This window comes from Podarcis erhardii (genome assembly GCF_964252035.2).
Source record: "Podarcis erhardii genome assembly, chromosome: 3".
Lineage (NCBI taxonomy): Eukaryota > Metazoa > Chordata > Lepidosauria > Squamata > Lacertidae > Podarcis > Podarcis erhardii.
In genome coordinates this window covers 112,260,543-112,280,929 of record NC_138507.1, presented here as the reverse complement: position 1 = coordinate 112,280,929, position 20,387 = coordinate 112,260,543, and the positions used below count along the sequence as shown (strand labels likewise).

General features: G+C 45.9%; 1 protein-coding gene across 2 annotated transcripts in view; it reads right to left on the bottom strand.

The window, feature by feature from the left end:
- SPTBN1 (spectrin beta, non-erythrocytic 1) overlaps positions 1-8,269 on the bottom strand; it is a 238,388-nt gene extending 230,119 nt beyond the window's left edge. For both annotated transcript variants that reach the window (XM_081854422.1, XM_081854424.1), the window contains exon 1: positions 8,110-8,269. The gene's annotated coding sequence lies outside the window, so the exon portion shown is untranslated. The remainder of the gene's footprint in view (positions 1-8,109) is intronic.
- Between the last annotated feature and the right edge of the window lie 12,118 nt (positions 8,270-20,387).

Here is a 20,387-nt window from a genome sequence, read left to right as displayed (position 1 = left end):
TTTTCTGCACCAAATATATCCTCTGAGAAGCCTCCTCTTGGAGGTGATTATATCTCGGGGGCCACCACGTCACAAAAGTCATGCACACACACAGAAAACCGCACAGTATCCATAATACAAGCAACCTCAAAACTCTCTAAGAGAGTCCGATAATCAGAAGTTTGGATACATGAAAGCAACCCTGTGTCTCACCCCCCCCCCCCCCGATTGAAGCGGTCACTTCCAATTTGTTATTGGAAGTGCCGGGTGAAAACGAGGCTGAGGGCCCCTTCATCCCCCATCAGTCGTTGGTTTCCTCCAGGGTCAGCCCTATCGTTGGACAGAATGAGGCAGCTGCCTCAGGCGACAGGGGATGAGTGTGCAGGTGCTGTCTAGGAAGCGCAGGCCAGATCAGGTAGTTCAGCCTGCTCTTCTCGGGTGCTGTTGAGGACATTGCCCTGCCACCAGAGTTGAGGCAGGATCTAATGGCCACTGCTACTAACTGCTAACTGGCAGCCATAGAATTGTAGAATCGTACAGTTCCATCACTTAAACGTTCCATAAATAACAACACCCTAGTGGTCCCAGGCCATAAGGAAGTTAGATTGGCTTCAACCAGAGCCAGGGCCTTTTCAACACTGGCTCCAGCCTGGTGGAACGCTCTGCCTCATGAGACCAGGGCCCTGCAGGATCTGATTTCTTTCCGCAGGGCCTGTAAGACAGAGTTGTTCCGCCTGGCCTTTGGCTTGGAGCCAATTTGACTCCCTCCCTCCCTCTCTTTTTTCTTTTCCTTCTCCTCCTGCAATGAGGCTACATTTTAATATTTTAATGTTGTATTTTTTGTTTTTAAGTTGTAACCATTCATCTTGTTTTTATTATTGCTTGTAAGCCGCTCTGAGCCCGGCCTTGGCTGGGGAGGGCAGAGTATAAATAAATTATTATTATTATTATTATTATTATTATTATTATTATTATTATTACATTATATTTTTTCCTAATCTGCAAATGTATGACAACATTTATCTTATTCATGCTCACAATACTGAAAGGCTGGTCTCTATTCATCCTGCCCACCACCAGGAAAATGAGGACCTTACACTTGCACTGAAGAAAGACGTTGTTTTTATTTTTATTTTACAGTTGACGGCGGTATAATAGAACCAGTACTGCCAGCTGTACATGGACTCATTTTCCTGATTTACGGTTGACTGTGGGTAAACAGCCTTTGCAGGCATTTGCAGGTCTTCAAAACCCTGCATGACCCATTTTGACCAAAGATGGTAACTATGAAACAACAGAAATGACTGTCCACACCAGGGGCAACAAAGGCTGTGCCACAACTTTTTGCTATCTTAAAAAAATGTGGTTTGCTTCCCATGCAAAGATGGTTACCCTTAACTCAAATTTGGTACTCTCATTGGGAGGGGTTGGAGATAGAATTGCTTTGAGGTCTAGATTCTCCATGTGTCTGCAGTCGTACCTTGGTTGGCGAATGGAATCTGTTCCGGAAGTCCGTTTGACTTCCGAAAACGTTCAAAAACCAAGGAGCTTCCTGCAGCCAATCAGAAGCCGCAGAGGACATTCAGCTTCCAAAGAACATTTGCAAACTGAAACACTCACTTCCGGGGTTGTGCCGTTCAGGAGCCAAAACGTTCGAGTCGCAAGGCGTTCATCAACCGAGGTATGACTGTATTCCTGCCTTATATAAAACGTGTCCCTCTAGCTGCGGAAGTGCTTTGCTTCTTTTAGCTCTCCAGAACACATTTCCATTGGATGTTTTCCAGGAAAAGCGAGATGGGAGACCTGACCATCGGGGCCTCCTTCCACAGAAATTTCTCAGAGGGGGGAAAAAGCACTGGGAAATGTAGTTTGGGCACTGAGCCACCAGGAACCTTCTTGGACGAGTTTGATTTGAGTCCATTTTATAGGAAACTTTATAGGAGACGTTGTAAGATCATGCTGAGTTAGACAAATACACCGTAGCTTGCAAGTTACAACTGGTAGGATTGCTGCAGTTTGTATCCATGCTACAGCTTCACTGTGGCAATATTAGGTAAGATATATGGGCACTTCAAGATTCTTAATTATTTTTTTTTAATTGAAGGCTGCGATCCTGCTTACGCTTATCTGGAAGCAAGTGCTGTAGATGCATTAATGGGCCATAGGTCAGTGATAGGGCGCATGCTTTGGCATGCAGAAGGTCCTCCTTTTACTCCCTGGCATCTCCTTTGACTCCAGAGAGGTGCTGCCAGCCAGAGTAGGAAATGCTGCCAGTCAGAGTAGGCCAAGGTGGAGAAATTGTTCTTGTTGCTGTTTCCCCTTTCTACAAGGAGCACTCTCAAGGTGGCTATCATTAAACAGGAACAGAGTGGGCGTATGGGGAAGCTGAATACAGCCTGTAAGATTTCATTCCTCTCAGTCTTCATGGTTTTCCTGATTCTAAATGTTTTCATACACAGGGAACTTGCCCTGTCATTAAAAAAGCAAAAAAAACCCCACCTCTAAACACAATCAGAGTGCAAAATTTAAATGTCACAGGAACCATCACCGAACTTCCTCCTTAAAAACTACAAAGACTAGTCCCAAGATAAGGGAAAGTGTTCAGTGAATGCATGCGTCTCAAATTCTGATTTGTGTGTGTGTGAGAGAGAGAATGTGTGACACTGTGCACATGTGGGGTCACTCATGGGACTTCTGCTGGATTTTCCATAACCTCACTGAGACATTTTCCAAACACATCAGCAGGGGGGGAAGTGACTTTCTCAACTGGTTCCCAGAAGAAAATGGCCAACAATCCCCTCGTCTACTGATCCCGGAAATCAGGGTACAACGACCCGCACATCCGTGAAAATTCAGCTTCAGTGGCATGGATTTACATGGTGGATGGCTGGGATGTTGCTGGAAAACATTTAAACCACAGCCATGACCTCCTTCCCCTCAACATAATACTCATTCCTTTTTTTCTTTCAATGAGAAAATGCCACATGAATAGCTCTCACCATTCAGCTATCAACACTCCCAAACCATAAATGACACATATTTCAGTAAGCCATGTTCACCACAGTTACTACGGCCACAAACCCTAACCCCAGCTACCTGGGAGTAAGCCCCACGGAATTCAGCAGGACTTGAATTTGGGGTAGGCATGGCTAGGATTGCAAGCCCAGAAAAGGAGCTGCAGACTAGGAAGCTTTGAATCTTGCTTCTGACATCAGCTGGCGTCTATCATGTGTCACCCTTTGACAGCTCCTGGGGCTCAAGGGCATTGGCGAGGTCACAGGATTTGACACCTGCCTTGGGCCTCCCACTCAAACATTCCCCCATCCATCGGATCATTTGATGGCAGAAGATGAATCCATGCCTAGTATACCGCCTTTCATTTTGAATTTCCCACAATCCCATGTTGGTAATATGTTGGGGCATTCTGGGTAAACAAAATGGCAGGTGGCTTTCAGTTGCTGCTTCCTTGCCTCACCTTGATGTTGAGTGGTGATGTTGATAAGTAAAACTGGGAAAGCCAGCAAGCAGTGATTTGGGCAGGGGGTGGCTGTGAGATGATAGAAAAGCTAATAGTTGAGATTCCTGCATTGCAGGGAGTTGGACTAGAGAACCTTTGGGGTCTCTTCATACTCCACAATTCTACGGTTTTATTATCTACCTTGCAGAGTTGTCATACAGATCACTGATATAGCATCTTTGAGGTGCTGTTGCTTTTTCAAACGTGCACCTTTTTTGTTTTACTTATCAAATGCTTTACTTTGAAAGTTTCTAAATTGTGCCTTCGTCCCAAACATGGATTCCAGGACGGTATACACAAAGATTGCAAATATTAATACAATATTTAAAACGAACAATAAAAACAAAATTCACAAAGTCGTTTTCACTGTGTGTAGATGACTGAATTACTCTGCCAAAGTTTAAGTGTTATGTTTAAGGTTCAGGTCTGCATTAAGCAGCTACAAGGATAAAATGCAGGATAAAACATCATAGCAACACATGCACAACTCAAGCTCATATCATGTCATGTCATGAAGGTACTGTTTATAACCTGCCAGCAAGACAGCAGGTTTGCATGGTCACCAAGTTGATAACTCCAGTAGCCACTGATGCGCCCCAGGCAAACCAAACCCCTTTGTGCCACCGTGACTGTTCAGTTAATTTACATCATTCACATATGCATTTTAAAAACCACACCTTTATTCAAGATTTCTTAGTTTACAAAAATACGTGCATTTACATGTGCATTTGAACCAAGCCATGAAGCTTTATTTGGACACAGTTTTATGTTTGAATTCTCCACTGAACAAAAAGGGAGGAAATTTTCATGCAGAAAACTCGTGTGTAAGAGAGAAGGCTTCAGCCCAGCTTTCTCCCTGCAACTGTGCTGAGGCTGTTTGTTTTTAAGTGCAAGCCCAAAGAGGATTTCCCCCAACACACACACAAGCCACCATCATTACCAACAGGAACATGAAGTGGTACAGTCCAGGAAAATCTTTACCACTTGCTCCAGCTTCACATTAAAATCTTTCTCTGCTTTGCAAGGACCAAGATCCCTTGCCTGCTTGCTTCTGCTAGCTGCCGCCCCTGCTGCCATCACTGTGCACTTGTTTCTCTCACCCTTGAGGCATCGGAGTGCATGCAAGTGTTTTTCTCGGCTGGTGATTTTGCACCTGGTTTCTTACTCAAAACGCCAATGGTCCCCCGTGACGCCGTCGCACTGATGCCGTTTCTTAAAATAAAACCGCAAACAATGTATTGCCTGGGCCACCTTTAAATCTGTGTGGCCCTCTGCCTGTGTGCATGCGTTGGTCACACCACACAGCGCACCGTTTGTGCTGAGAAGCTGCATCTAATTGAGACAAGTAACACACAGGCTGGAAAAAACAATGCTCTAATACCAATCAATTTCCAATAGAAAAACCGTGACAGCTGCACTTAAAAGCCAAACTGGCCTTGCTGAGCCAGACAAAAGATCCGTCTAGAACAGCTCTCTGTGTCCAACAGAGCTCAGTCAAGGGCCACACAGCAGATCACAAGAGAGGGCATGATGGAGCTAGGTCACCTCTAGCTGTTTGACCCTGCTGCCTCATAATCAATGATATACTGCCTTGGAACATGGAGGTTCCAGTCCTAGCTATCATAAAAGAACAGCAGCACTCAGTCGCTTAAACTCACTAATACCTCTAATCTTTTTAAAAAGTCGCCTCTTCTATGCATCTCCAAGCACCCTAAGAGGCTGCTCTCTGTTTTTTTCCATTTCCTGGTACATCCTGTCGATTCATTCAATATTTATGATGCAGAACAATCTTACCATAAGCCCACGGAGGCCTGAGTGGATAAGTCTGGAGAGGAAGAGGATCCCTATTGCATTTTAATGCAAGGGTAAACAATAAAATTGCAAGGGTTTCAAAAAGAAATTTGTCAGTAGAGAGAGCCGAAACAATAAAACAACAACATCCAGTTCGCTACATTCTGAAATTACATAAATGACAGGTGGAATAGCTCAGTCGGTAGAACACGGAACTCTCAATCTGAGGGTTGTGGGTTCAAGCCCCACGTTGGGCAAAAGATTCCTGCATTGCAGGGGGTTGGACTAGATGACCCCCGCGGTCCCTTCCAAGTCTATGATTCTATGAAATGCAATTTGGATATCCAAAGAGGCTGCGGTGAATTAGGAAGCTTCACTGCCATGGACAGACTACATGGCCTTAGGCACTTCCAGCTTCACTCCTTCCATCCGCATTGTGGTGAATATTAGTAATTCTGACTTTTTTCCATGGTGGTTGTAAGAATTACAAGATAAAGCACAAGAAGCACTTTGAATACTTCAACAGAGCTATGCAGATGTTGCACATTGCTACTCTACGGCAAGGCTTACCCTGGATAAGGTTTGTCAAAGCTAATAAAAATAAAATGTAGCTGTCAGGGAGTCTGTCTGTCAGAGACCTGTCTGCTCTGCTTTAATCTCTCAAGTGTGCCTTCTTTTCCCGACAGTGTTGGCCCAGTTAGCATCCATGGTCTAAATTTGCAAGGAATACACAGAATCCAGTGAGTAATTAAGTGATGGTCCGGTGAGTAATTAAGTGATGGTTGTAATAATGTAGGATTTCTGTTCTCCATCCCCCAGCAAAGTCCATAAAACGATCGGAAAAAGCAATAAGAAACAGGACAAAGTAATTCTTCCAACGATCAGAAAAAAAATGGGTACAGCACTAACACCTTTAAACACAACTTGCAGATTTCTTCCTCTTCAAATAACGTACAGCACCACCAGACAGAAAAAATATATACCCTCGTCAAATGGAAATAAATGGCTATCTCCGGATGTAGTTTTCTCTGAGACGCAGCTATGAGCACGATCTATTTCAACGTATCCACACACAATCAGTTGCACCATTTTAATTTCGATAATTTTTGTGTGTGATGTCACCCGGAGTTTCACGTGAAAGGGCAACGGGCGAAACGACCGTTTCTCCAGAGCAAAAGGAGCGGTTAGGTGGAACCTGCTATCCTTTCCAATATGGAAGGGCACTTGCACCCACAACACCCAGCTTGGATTGACTTCTCCGCCTTGGGCTCCTTCCAGCGGCCTGCAGAACAGTCCGGATGCGAAGGGAAATGCTCAGCCATCGCCTCTCGCCATGCACAACACTCTCCCCCTAATGCAACCCCTCCCTTATGGCGCTACTTTTTGTAGTATCAGATTAATCTTCCACAGCTGCAGGCTGGACTGCCATCTGACCGCATTAGATCTGCAGGGCTGCAATCACATTACTCCCCTCTTCATTGCAAGAGACCGTGGGGCGGGGAATGGTGCTGCTGCTGCTGGAATAAGTGGAAATGCCAACAGTTCCTATAGAGATATCTGCATAATATGACAGCTGGGGCTGTGGGGTGGGGTGGGGGGCTAGCGGAGAGGATGGGTGGGAAAGGTTTCCAGTGACAAAGCAGTAGCGATCCTGTCCCTTTGGCATTAAGGGAAAGGGGGAGGGAAAACTGGACCTGGTTTTCTGCAGGGTGGGGCCCTGCTAATGCCCAAGGGAGGGAGGGAGGGAGGGAGAGATCTTCATGCAAAATGTGTCCCAGAGAAGGAGGGAGGGATTCAGATGCATTTTGCTGCATTTCTGGCCAGGCATCAAAAAAGAGAGAGAAATATTTTTGGAGGGGGGAGGGCGTTGGTGGAGAAGTAAAATAATTTAAGACACACGTCTGATCCAGAGTCTTTTCCCCCAACCTTTGAGGCACGCACACTCACGCTTCCGAAAATAATAAAGACCTCCCCAAGGGAGAAATCGCAATGGAGGCAGGTGAGGGAGGGGGTGGGGACAGGTGGAGGTGGGGGGGGTGTCCTCACATCTAATACAGATAGGTAAATCAATGGGGGAAAGCGACTTTTTAAATGCATATTATGATCAGGAAGAATAAGCCCCTCCCAATCCGCTTTCCACCTCTGTTCCCCAAATGGAGCCATTTGCACAAACCTGTTGAAGTATGAAAGGGGGGGGGAAGAGAAGAAGCTTGCCTGACCCCCAGTCCCTCTCTTCCAAGCCACTGGGTGCAAAGAGGTGGAGGGAGACAATGAGGCAGACCAGGGAGCAACCGACCACGCCTGTTTTGCAACCCACGGACCGTTACGCGAACCAGCAAGCCGCCCAGGTCGCTCGCCGGGGATGCTGCGCCGCCGCGTCTTCTTTTAGTGCGCCGTCTCCGGCTTGGTGTCACCCGCCTCGCCCGGACCTGGATCAACCTCAATGCCAGACCTCGGTTCCCACCGATCGTCCCGGGGAAACGGGGCGAGACAGCAAGCGAGGGGGGCTAAGTTAGCCCTCGTCGCGATGCTGCTACTGCAGCGATGCTGGAAGCGTTTATTCGCAGGAGAGAGGCATCTCCTCCTCGCCCGCCGGGCTCCGTGACCCTCGAGGGAGGGCGATCTCGTCCCTGCGGAAAGGGCTCCCCCATCACCCGCAGCCGCTGCAGCGCCACCAGCCACCCAGACAGAGATCGGCGACCGAGTGCCAACGTCTCTGCGATCCCCGGTGCCCCGATCCGCAAGGGGAAGGCAACCCCCACCCCCCACATCTAGGCATAACCCTCTCGCTCGGTTTGGCAAGCTGGAAGGAAATCGCCTACCTCTCCTGGCGAGGGTGGTGGTGCTGGTGGGGGGCCGGGGGGGGGTCCGATCTCCTTCGCCCTTGTATGCAATGCGGCGCGCTCCCTCTCTCTCAGCAGTGGCGGCGGCGGCGGCGAAGTGCAGGAGGAGGAGGAGGAGGAGGTGGGTGGGTGGCGATGATGATGATGGGGGCGATGGTGACGATGCAGCAAGAGGCAGCGAGAAGCAGCAGCAGCAGCAGCCGCCTCTCTGGCTGGAGCTGGCAGAGAGAAGGAGGGAGGGGGGAAGGAGGGAAGGAGGGAGGGGGCAGGCTGAGAAAAGAGGAGATCCGAGCAGCAGGCAGCGGCTCCGCGGCAGAGGAGGAGGCTAGCAAGGGATGGCGGCGGGTGGCGTTTAGCGAGGAGGAGGAGGAGGGGGGTTCAAGGGAGTGGACGGCAGGAATCCGCAGCCAGCCAGCCGGACGGCCTGCCCGCCCCCTCCGATGCCCGCCCGCCCGCACAGCGACAGCTGCACTGATTGAGAGAGGAGGGGAAAGGGGGCGGGGACAGAACGCTCGTACTCCTGCGCGTTCGCGCGCGCGCGCACACATACAGACAGCCCCGCGAGCGCGCTTCACAATGGAGACGAGAGAGCGCGAGCGAGCGAGCGCGCGCGGCTGCCCAGCGAATGAGGGAGCAGGGAGGGATGAGGGCGCGCGGCGGGGAAGGCGATTTGCCGCGGAGTCACAGGGCTCTTTGCCCGCTTTCCGCAGCGGGCGAGGCTTCTACACGCGTAACGCATAAGAGAAACGTGTGAGCCCAATGACTCGGGTCTCAGACCCGCGCGCAAAGGAGGGGGCGCGTGTGGAGGCGCGGTTTCTCGACCACCCTCGCCACGGTCCCGGAGGAGGGCTTCGCGCGCCCTTGAGCGCATCCTTGGCGCACCCTTCTGAGTGGGCCAGTCCGGGATGGGGCAAGCTCTCGCGCCCGGCCTGGGATGGACCACTTCTTCACGTTTTGGGGGGGGGGCGCGCGCGCGAAGGAGGGGCTCCCTCGGCGGAACGGCCCTGCCCTGCGTGCCGGAGAGAAGGCGGGAGGCGCCTGCGTTTCATCCCTGCGCGCCCCGCGTGTAGGCGCTGCTTGGTGGAGCGGGGGAGGGATTGGTTCGTCTCTTTCGGCCGGGCTGCGTGGAGCTCGGGGGTGCCGCGGCCCAGTCACCGCTTGGCCACTTCGGAGAGGCCCAAGTCCTGATTTCCCATCAGCCCCTGTTTTTTGCCCCCCCCCCCCAGGCAGCCAAAGGGGCTGCAGTATGGAGCAGAATCCTTGGGCGAAGGAGGGAGAGGGGCTTCCTTGACCCTTTCATCGCTGGCATATTATTATTATTATTATTATTATTATTATTATTATTATTATTATTGCACTGTGTGTGTATTATTATTATTATTATTATTATTATTATTTATTAAATTCCTGTCATTCCTTCCAAGAGATTTCCTCTCGGAATCACAGAATGTACCCATATCAGTTCCTTTGCTGGACATAACAAATAGCATTAAAATGTAATCGTCTGTTGTGAGTGGTTTTTAGTGGGGGAATGGCTCCAGGTTTGGGGTGAGCATGGGGGTTCTGTTTCCTATACAGCCACCTTGATTTTATTGTTACACAGAGAGAGAGAGAGAGAGAGAAAAGCTACATGCAATTCTGAAGACAGCATGCAATACTCATTTTGAGTAATAAGGAAGCCGCTTTCACTAGAATGTAGCTTTCCCTCTCTCTCTGGGGTGGGATTTAGCTCCAAAATAATACGTCTCAACTGCTCTTGAGCTCACTTAAGGAAAAGGTGGTATATAAATGTCATTGTCGCTGGCATCCATCCATTCAGAGACAATGGAGTGCGCCTTCGGGGGTGAAGTAAAAAACTGCTGTGTTGGAAATCCCCAGGGTGCAAGCCTGGGCAGGGTGCATGGAGATCCTGGGCTGCCCAGATGACAAGACCCCTTCTTTGCCTCACTGATATGGTCCAAAGGAAAGCAGAGCAATGCGTTTGGCACCAGCTTGGTTGCAGGAGTTGCTGGAAGGAAGCGTACAAGATGCCATCCAACGGCCTTAGGGACTTCACTCTGGATTTGTGTAGGGTTTACTCCTGAGCCTTTTCTTCTCCCAAAGATATCGTGCAAGGCAGGTTTAGGATCAGAATTTTCCTTCTAGATGGGCTACCTTCCTAGGTTGACAAGTCCCATCTTCCCCTCACTTCCCTCTACGCCACGTGCTATAACCACATTTTCGGCTGCCCTATTGGTCCTGTCTGCTCAATCCACTGGAGCCTGTCTTTGCATGCAGGAGAAGTCCCTAACTCACTGAAGGTTCAAGACCCATCAGATACCCACACATGCTTTATTCCAACAGTCGAAGCTGTTCCCAAGGTGTGACTGCTGTCACATGCTGGTAGCTTCTAGAAGCCACATCTGAGAGCTGAATACAGGGTAAAAGGTGGACAAACTACCCCAGAAGGTGCCACCCACCAGAGATACTACCCCCCCAACACCCCATTCATTTTAATAAAAAGGATGTAAACAAACGCGCATATGGATCTGTCAGCCCCAGACACATCAGAAGCAACATGCAAAAACAGAATTAAGAGCCAATTTTAATAACCACTTCCGAATCCATATTCCACTTCCTTTGATGTTGGAGCAGAGTACCTGTGTGCTTACAAGTGATGAGGGAAGTTGTTGACTAGGTTCCTCACAGCACCTTGGGGGAGCTTTTATGAGTCACCGTTGCTAACAAGCGGTGTGAGCCTCCCACAAGGCTCCCTCAACGAACTGCTTATCTATGCCATCCTCATCCCCTCAAGATTTCAGGGCATTTCTCAGCTATGCTTGAGAGATTTGTACCTCTGTTCAGGCCCCTTTGCCCTGACAAGAGCTGTAATTAGTTGTGCACCGAGTCAAACGCTTGGTGCTTCTTTTCTTTTTAGAGGAGCTCTTTGGGAGCCTTATCAAAGCAGAAGATGTGCAGAAGCATCCATAGTTCAGTGGTTCAGCACAGGTATCCAATTTTGTTGTTTAGTCATTTAGTCATGTCTGACTCTTCATGACCCCATGGACCAGAGAACGCCAGGCACTCCTGCCTTCCACTGCCTCCCGGAGTTTGGTCAGACTCATGTTAGTAGCTTCGAGAACACTGTCCAACCATCTCGTCCTCTGTTGTCCCCTTCTCCTTGTGCCCTCCATCTTTCCCAACATCAGGGTTTTTTCCAGGGAGTCTTCTCTTCTCATGAGGTGGCCAAAGTATTGGAGCCTCAGCTTCAGGATCTGTCCTTCCAGTGAGCACTCGGGGCTGATTTCCTTCAGAATGGAGAGGTTTGATCTTCTTGCAGTCCATGGACTCTCAAGAGTCTCCTCCAGAACGATAATTCAAAAGCATCAATTCTTCGGCGATCAGCCTTCTTTATGGTCCAGCTCTCACTTCCATACATCACTAATGGGTATCCAATACTGGCGGGGAAAACTGGGACATTCCAGGATCCAATTGGAAGCTGGGGTGGCTTTCGTAATTCCAGGACTGTCCCTAGACTATTTGGACACTTGGAGGGTTTGTGTCATCCACTACTGCAGGTATCTTCTGTGTGTTAATCACAACCGCTACTTTTTGCAAATTGCTGTTTTACTTGGGTGTGGTAACTGTTGCATTTCCTTTTGAAACTTCTTGAAGCAGGCACTGTTCTTAGAGCAAACTAACAGCATATGTTTCCCTGTTTATTAAGATAACACTGGGCTGTATACTAACCCTGTACAATGATTAGTTCCAAATCCACCCAGAATCCTTTGTGGTAAATGCAACGACGCTGAAGTTTTAGTGTAATAAAACACATAAGGCTGCTACTCAATTCTGCAGACAGTAGACTTTTTACTGGCCTCATTTATTCACATGGGTGGTAAAAGTAGTGGTTGGCTCTCATGGATAATTAAGTTTTGAGGGAAAAGAGACAGGGAAATAGAGCATGTTGACTTTCAGCAATTTTTCCTTTTTTTAAAATAATTTTTTATTAAAATTTTAAAGATTACAGAAAAAAAGAGAAAATAGTAACAATCAAAGACAAAAAGAAAAAACAATACATATAAAAAAACATCAAAGACCAGAAAACTGAAAAAGAGAGGAAAAAAAAGAAAAGAAACAAGTCAAACATCACTTGCTTACATTCACTTATTTCCTTGACCTCCTCACACCTCCCATTTTTGTATTCTAATTCAATTTGTTATTTCAGCAAATCCTTCCAACCTTATTTTTATCTTAATAATTTGTCTTAATATACTATAATTTTACATTCTCTCTTTCTCCAACTCATTTTTACTTAATCCTTTATGTCATTTCCACTAAAACCACATAATTTTCTTTTCCCAACATCTTTCTAGCAATCCTTAATTTTGCAATATTTTTGAAGATAAACTTTAATTTTTTTCCAATCTTCTTCCACTGACTCTTCTCCTTGGTCCCGGATTCTGCCAGTCATCTCAGCCAGTTCCATGTACTCCATCACCTTCATCTGCCATTCTTCCCGGGTGGGTAGATCTTGTGTTTTCCAATACTTTGCAATGAGTATTCTTGCTGCTGTTGTGGCGTATATAAAAAAAGTTCTATCCTCCTTTTGCACCAATTGGCCGACCATGCCCAGGAGAAAGGCCTCTGGTTTCTTCTGGAAGGTATATTTAAATACCTTTTTCATTTCATTATAGATCATCTCCCAAAAGGTCTTAATCTTTGGGCATGTCCACCAAAGGTGAAAGAAAGTGCCTTCAATCTCTTTACATTTCCAACATTTATTATCGGGCAAATGATAGATTTTTGCAAGCTTGACTGGGGTCATGTACCACCTGTATATCATTTTCATTATATTCTCTCTTAAGGCATTACATGCCGTAAACTTCATACCTGTGGTCCATAACTGTTCCCAGTCAGCCATCATAATGTTATGACCAACATCTTGTGCCCATTTAATCATAGCAGATTTCACCGTTTCATCCTGAGTATTCCATTTCAGCAGCAAGTTATACATTCTTGACAAATTCTTAGTTTTAGGATCTAACAATTCTGTTTCCAATTTTGATTTTTCCACCTGAAAGCCAATTTTCTTGTCCAAATTATAAGCCTCCATTATTTGATAATAATGAAGCCAATCTCGTACTTTGTTTTTTAGTTTGTCAAAACTCTGCAGTTTTAATCTGTCTCCTTCTTGCTCCAAAATTTCCCAATATTTCGGCCAATTTGTCTCCATATTGAGTTTTTTCAGAGCCTTAGCTTCCATTGGTGACAACCACCTTGGCGTTTTGCTTTCAAGCAAGTCCTTATATCTTATCCAAACATTAAACAGTGCTTTCCTGACAATATGGGCCTTTCAGGAATTTTTTCAGCCATCAAATTTTTTAGTGATGTTCATTTCCCCCTAAATGCAAATTCTTTGAGTATGACATGTGCGAGGTGAGCATTTAAAATTTTGTAACTACACTCGTACTTTGGTTCTCAAATTTAATCCATTCTGGAAGTCCATTCGACTCCCAAAACGGTTCGAAAACCAAGGCACGGCTTCCGATTGGCTACAGGAGCTTCGGACATTCGACTTCCCAAAAACGTTCACAAACCAGAACACTCACTTCTGGGTTTGTGACATTCGAGAGCCGATTTGTTTGATTACTAAGGCGTTCGACTACCAAGGTACCATTGGAGTCTCTAGAAATTCGAAAGATTAAAATGTGCCCTTTGAGTGACTGATCAACAACATTTTGGGGCAAGAGGCCTAATAATATCCTGGGTCTCCTGAACATACTACCTCCCCACAGGAGCAAATGTGTGGGCAGTTTAAAAAGAGGCGGCTCCTTCCAATATGTAATTCTGCCATTTCTCAATGAGCTGTAGCTGGCATCTATCTGTCTCGGGAGACAATGGCATTCCTTTCAACATTTATCCAGTGAAAATAGGGGCACCCTATTCAACAACAACAACATTTTATATTTATACCCTGCATCTTACTGGGTTGCCCCACCCACTCTGGGCTGCTTCCAACATATATAAAAAAATAAGAAAACATAAAATGTCCAAAAACCTCCCCATACAGGGCTGCCTTCAGATGTCTTCTAAAGGTTGTAAAGTTACTTCAGATGTCTTCTAAAGGTTGTAAAGTTACTTATCTCCTTGGTTCAGGGGTTGCATAACTCCATACCCTCCAACATCCAACATTTCTCCAGTGAAAACAGGTATGACCTACGGAAAAGCGGGGCATTCCAGGATCAAAGAAGAAACCAGGACGGCTTCTGTAAATCCGGGACTGTCCCTGGAAAATAGGTACACTTGCAATGGAGAAGTGTGTTTTTAGGGGTGAAAGTGCTTACTACAGAATGTGATGGACGAGGGAAGAGGATGATCAACAGCCCAGATCTGGGAAGCAATGGTGTACAGCACCAACAATTCCCATGACCTTGGTAAGGTCAAGCTGGGCCTTCTGGGTTGCATCCTTCAGAAAGGCTTTGGCAGTTGAAAGCAGCAAAAGACGCCCAGCGAATATTTGGCAGTTCTGCTTCAGCAGTATTATAAACATCTCCACGAGAACATGGAAGCACACAATGGCTGGGCTTACCCTAGAGGAAATGGTACTTCATCAGGGCGTAACTTGTTTAAATAATCTCTTAATTAAAAGGGGGGGGGGAATCTGGATGGACGCTGAATGTCTTTTTAGAGCAGGAAAAATAATGGAATGGTCAGCTCCAAGTCTTCACGATATGCTGAGTGGCCCTACATGACTTGTTTTGTTAGGCAAAACAAGTGGGTCAAAGAGGGAGAACATCACTCTTCCAAAAAAAATGGAGTTTGTACCTTTTTGTGAAGAGCTACTACCTGCTTCTATTACATCTATATCAGATAGGCGATAGGTAGATGGATAGATGATAGATAGATAGATAGATAGATAGATAGATAGATAGATAGATAGATAGATGATAGATGAGATTAGATAGATAGGTAGATAGATAGATAGATAGATAGATAGATAGATAGATAGATAGATAGATATAGATATAGATGATAGATAGATAGATGATAGATAGATAGATAGATAGATAGATAGATAGATAGATAGATAGATATAGATAGATGATAGATCTCCAGACTGAGAGAGCGCCCAGGTACTGTAGCATAATAACCACATCAAACAGTCATTGCCTTCACCCAAAGAATCCTGGGAAATTTAGCTTGCCAAGGGTGATTAGAGTCATTAGGAGACCCCTATTCTCCTCATGCGGGTGGCGCTGTGGGTTAAACCACAGAGCCTAGGACTTGCCGATCGATGGGGTGAGCTCCCGTTGCTCGGTCCCAGCTCCTGCCAACCTAGCAGTTCAAAAGCACCTCAAAGTGCAAGTAGATAAATAGGTACCGCTCTGGCAGGAAGGTAAACGGCGTTTCTGTGCGCTGCTCTGGTTCGCCAGAAGCGGCTTAGTCATGCTGGCCACATGACCCGGAAGCTGTACGCCGGCTTCCTCAGCCAATAAAGCGAGATGAGCGCTGTAACCCCAGAGTCGGCCACGACTGGACCTAATGCTCAGGGGTCCCTTTACCGTTACCTATTCCCCTCAGCAGAACTACAGTTGTCAGAGTAGTTTAACAACCAATCCCTCTTCCCAGGGAACTTTGGGAATTGTAACTCTTCAAGGGGAATAGCGTTCTCTCAGCACCCCTTAACAAACTGCCATTCCCAAAATTCTCGGAGTGGGGGAGCCATGTTCAAAGTGGTATAATACTGCTTTAAATCTGTAGTGCATGTGGGGCTCACTTCTGTGGACTAGCCTTGAGAGAGACAGGTCATCTCTTTTCAGGGCTTCTGTTCTCACTTGGCGGGGAAGGTGAAAAAAGAGGATTCCATTAGGAGTTAAGTGTGGGATTAATGCAATCAACCAGTAGATTAATCAATTAAAGTCTGGGTTTTTAAACTTTGCAGTTGAATTTAATTGATAAGGGCAGATTTTAACCCATGTGGCTGAGTTTATACTGGTTTGCTTCTGAGGCCAGCATGTTACAGCAATAGGGAATAAAATATTAAAGATAGCCTTCCTTCTAACAAGTAATGTTAGCAGTAGCCTATTAAATTGTAAGTGGTTTTTATTATTTTCTTCAGTACGTTACATGCACCGTCTGTGAGTTAGGGACTCTGCACGTGAAGACAGGCTCTCATGGATTGAGAGAATGAGACCAATACAGTGGTACCTTGGGTTACAAACACTTCAGGTTACAGACGCTTCAGGTTACAGACTCCGCTAACCCAGAAATAGTACCTCAGGTTAAGAACTTTGCTTCAGGATGAGAACAGAAATCGTGCGGCGGCGGCGCAGCGGCAGTGGGAAGCCCCATTAGCTAAAGTGGTACCTCAGGTTAAGAACAGTTTCAGGTTAAGAAAAGACCTCCAGAACGAATTAAGTTCTTAACCAGAGGTACGACTGTAGTAGGTCCAACTGTCAAGAAGGTGATTTCCTCACATGTTGTAGAGGAAATGAGGGGCAGATGGGGGTCATCAACCTGGGAAGGCAGCCTATCTAAGAGAAGGAAAACTCTGATCCTAAACCTCTGATGCCTTGTGGGAAATATTCAGGAGAAGACAAGGAGTATACGCTACACAAATCCAAGATGGAATCCCTAAGATGGTTGGATGGCCTCCTTCTGACAACTCCTGCAACCAAGTTGGTGCCAAATCTACTTTCCTTTGGACCACACCAGTGAGACCGAGAGAGGGATATTGTCATCCAGGCAGTTATCTTTCCACAAGGGCCGACATTGATACTGAAATCGAGCATCGCCTGAGCTCTCCGAGTGCAGCTTTCTCCCAATTTAAGTGCAGAGTTTTTGAGCACCAGGATATTCACAGGGAAACCAAAAGGCTTGTTTAACACTCTATATGATATATACTGTATAGTGAATCAACACGGATGCCTGCCTTTTTTTTTTTACTCTCCTCGAAACCGTGCCAATGGTGGCTGTTGGAATAAGCTCCCACATTTCAGAATCTTGAATTCTTGTTTAATAGTCCAAAGTTTGTTGACTCACCATCTTAGTCAAGATGGCTTTGCAAATGCACCACATATTTCCCAGCTTGCAGGAAAGTTTTATATGAAGAACATAAATCAGATTTTTAAAACATGACAAGTAAAGCTATCTTCTGATGGTCGATCTACAATGAAGGTTTATGTTGCGTGTATAAACCATATAACCCAGAGAGCATACACTGGAGGTGACATCTGAGGTGGTTGGAATACTTTCACAGGAAAATAATGTATGTTCATTTTAAATACATTTCCCATGGGAAGAAGTTTATTTCCATTGCAAACATAAAACCAGCTTTGTTTTGGCTAAAGCTCCGTTGCAGAAGAACCCTTATCGTACGGGGCTTGGGTGTTTGGATGTAACTTTGATCTAAATTCATGCAGTCATAAAACTAAAAGAGATGTGTTTATTAGTGCTTAGTTATGCCAAAACTTTCCCTGCTATGCTCTCAGAGTTGAAAAGGTCCTTCAGTATCTTCCGATTTCTGCTGGCTCCATTATATCAGTCAGAATTGGTTACTCACCACCTTCTCTGGAACCTGAAGAAGCCAAACCAGATATATATCCGAGAACCAGAAAATGCATGGAGGGAGCTTCACTGAGTCTTGGAAAAGGCTCAGATCGAGCTAGACAGCAGTAGCTCATGATGGCTGGCATCATTTCGCTCCCAGTATGTTTCTGAGCACAATTCAAAGTGTTGGTGTTGACCTTTAAAGCCCTAAACAGCCTCGGCCCAGTAGACCTGAAGGAGCGTCTCCACCCACATCGGTCTGCCCGGACACTGAGGTCCAGCTCCGAGGGCCTTCTGACAGTTCCCTCACTGCGAGAAGCAAAGCTACAGGGAACCAGGCAGAGGGCCTTCTCGGTAGTGGCACCCGCCTTCCCGTCAGATGTCAAGAAAATAAACAACTGTCTGACTTTTAGAAGACATCTGAAGGCAGCCCTGTTTAGGGAAGTTTTTAATGTGTGACATTTTAATGTATTTTTAATCTTTGTTGGAAGCAGCCCAGAGTGGCTGGGGAAACCCAGCCAGATGGGCGGGGTACAAATAATAAATTATTATTATTTCACATGAGAGCTGTGCCTTGTTGAACAGGAACCTGACAAAGCCAAATATTTTGGATGAATCCTTTCCTGATTTCTTGGGAAAGGCACCCCTGTTTGATTTCTGCCTGCCTTGCAGCTGTTACAGAGGCTGGGTGTGTGTTATTTCATCCATGACTCCACATTGCAAATACAGTGGTACCTCGGGTTACATACGCTTCAGGTTACATACGTGAAATATACTCAGAGTCGCAAAGTGATTTCATGCTCTTTATTCAGCTCATAGTGGTGAGGAGGAAGAATGAAAGTCCCCTCAAAGTATCTGCTTTATATACATTATTTACACAATGGGCTGCACATGATTGGCTAATTCCGGAATTCTCCTGTAGGCCAATCAGGTTGTGGATTCACTTCTATCTGCAGCATGATTGGGTGGTTCCTGCCGACCAATCATACTGCTACATTGTTCTAGGAACAATCAGACTGCTGCATTCTGAATCCTATTGTTCTAGGACCAATCAGACTGCTGCAGTTTGGATCCTATTGTTCTAGGACCAATCAGACTGCTGCAGTTTGGATCCTATTCAACTCAGTACATAACAATACGCTTCAGGTTAGACTCCGCTAACCCAGAACTAGTACTTCAGGTTAAGAACTTTGCTTCAGGATGAGAACAGAAATCATGCTCTGGTGGCACAGCGGCAGCAGGAGGCCCCATTAGCTAAAGTGGTGCTTCAGGTTAAGAACAGTTTCAGGTTAAGAACGGACCTCCGGAACGAATTAAGTACTTAACCCAAGGTACCACTGTAGCAATTGCAACAACACATAGTGGCATACATTCCCCACTCCCCTCATTTCACTGGTGAGTACTTAACTGTTCTTTAACAAAAATGCAACAATTGCAACAGCTTTTAAAGTATTTCAGCAGTATAACCAATTGCATAATTCCCTGTAATATTCCCATAGTTATTATTTCTTCTGCTTTTTCGTGGTTCGCTGCCTGCCCCAATAACTGTATCAAGTTGAGATAATCTTAGGCGTCCCACATTTGTGAAATCTATGGAGATGCAATTATTTTTGACTGGCAAAAGTCCTGACAGACAGTTTGATTCTTCCTCTAGACAGATGTAAATAAATAACCCTTGCCCTTATGCTCCAGTGTGTCCACTGTTTTCATGTCTCACGATAATGACAACTACAAAAACAAAAGGAACATTTCTGAAAGCTCTAGATCAGCCTTCACCAACTTGATACGTCCCAAATGCTTTGGACTACAAGTCCCATCAGCTCCAACTAGTTGCAGTCCAAAACATTTCTAGGGCACAAGTTGACCAAATGCTGTGATTTCCATCTTTTTATAACATATTTTTTCCTTGATTTGCATCCTGTCTGCATAGGCAGACCCAGAGAGCAAGTGAGCGGGATAATGGTAACTGTTAAGTTGTGGGTGAACATATCAGACGACACAGCGATTCTTCAAACAGCTCTTGTTTATTCACAGGTCAGAACTGAACTGAAGGGTTCAGTCAGCCTGCTTATATAGAGCTCCAGTACAACGTAACTGTAACAATTTTCTAAAACTATCCAATCACTGAACGTCACTTTCGATCCCTTATTTGCATAACTATCTACAGTATCCCCCTGCTGGCCCAGGGTGAGAACTTCAGTACATAACAGTAACCTCTGCCCCCACAATGATGGACCCTCTGTGATTACTCAAAGGAAAGTCACAAATTATAAAATATACCCTAAACATGCTTGTCATCCTTGGGCTGAAGGTTCTCTGCCCCCAGTTTACACTTTGCAATACCTCCCTTCAACAGATTTTCTACACGTAACATGGTTTGCATTTCAGCGTTCTGTAGGAACAGCTAAACAATCTGAAACCCTCTTTCACTGGCCGAGAGCTTGTGATAATATGGAAATTATCTCTGGAAGGACGCAGGGCAAGACTATATCTGTGCAGTTGGAAGCCATGTGTTTGATTTCAAGTCAGTGGTGGCACCAGGGAAAAAAAATAGCGATGAGAGCAGGGGAGACTTTGTGGCTTATGTTTGATGAACTAAAACCAGTTGCTGTAGGTCTGAAAAGCAAGAGGGGGTTAATAGCAATCATAGGATTAAAAAGTGCACTCTGTGTCCATATGGTGTTTTTCCACAATTTCGGTACATGCACATTATGGAAGAGGGCTTC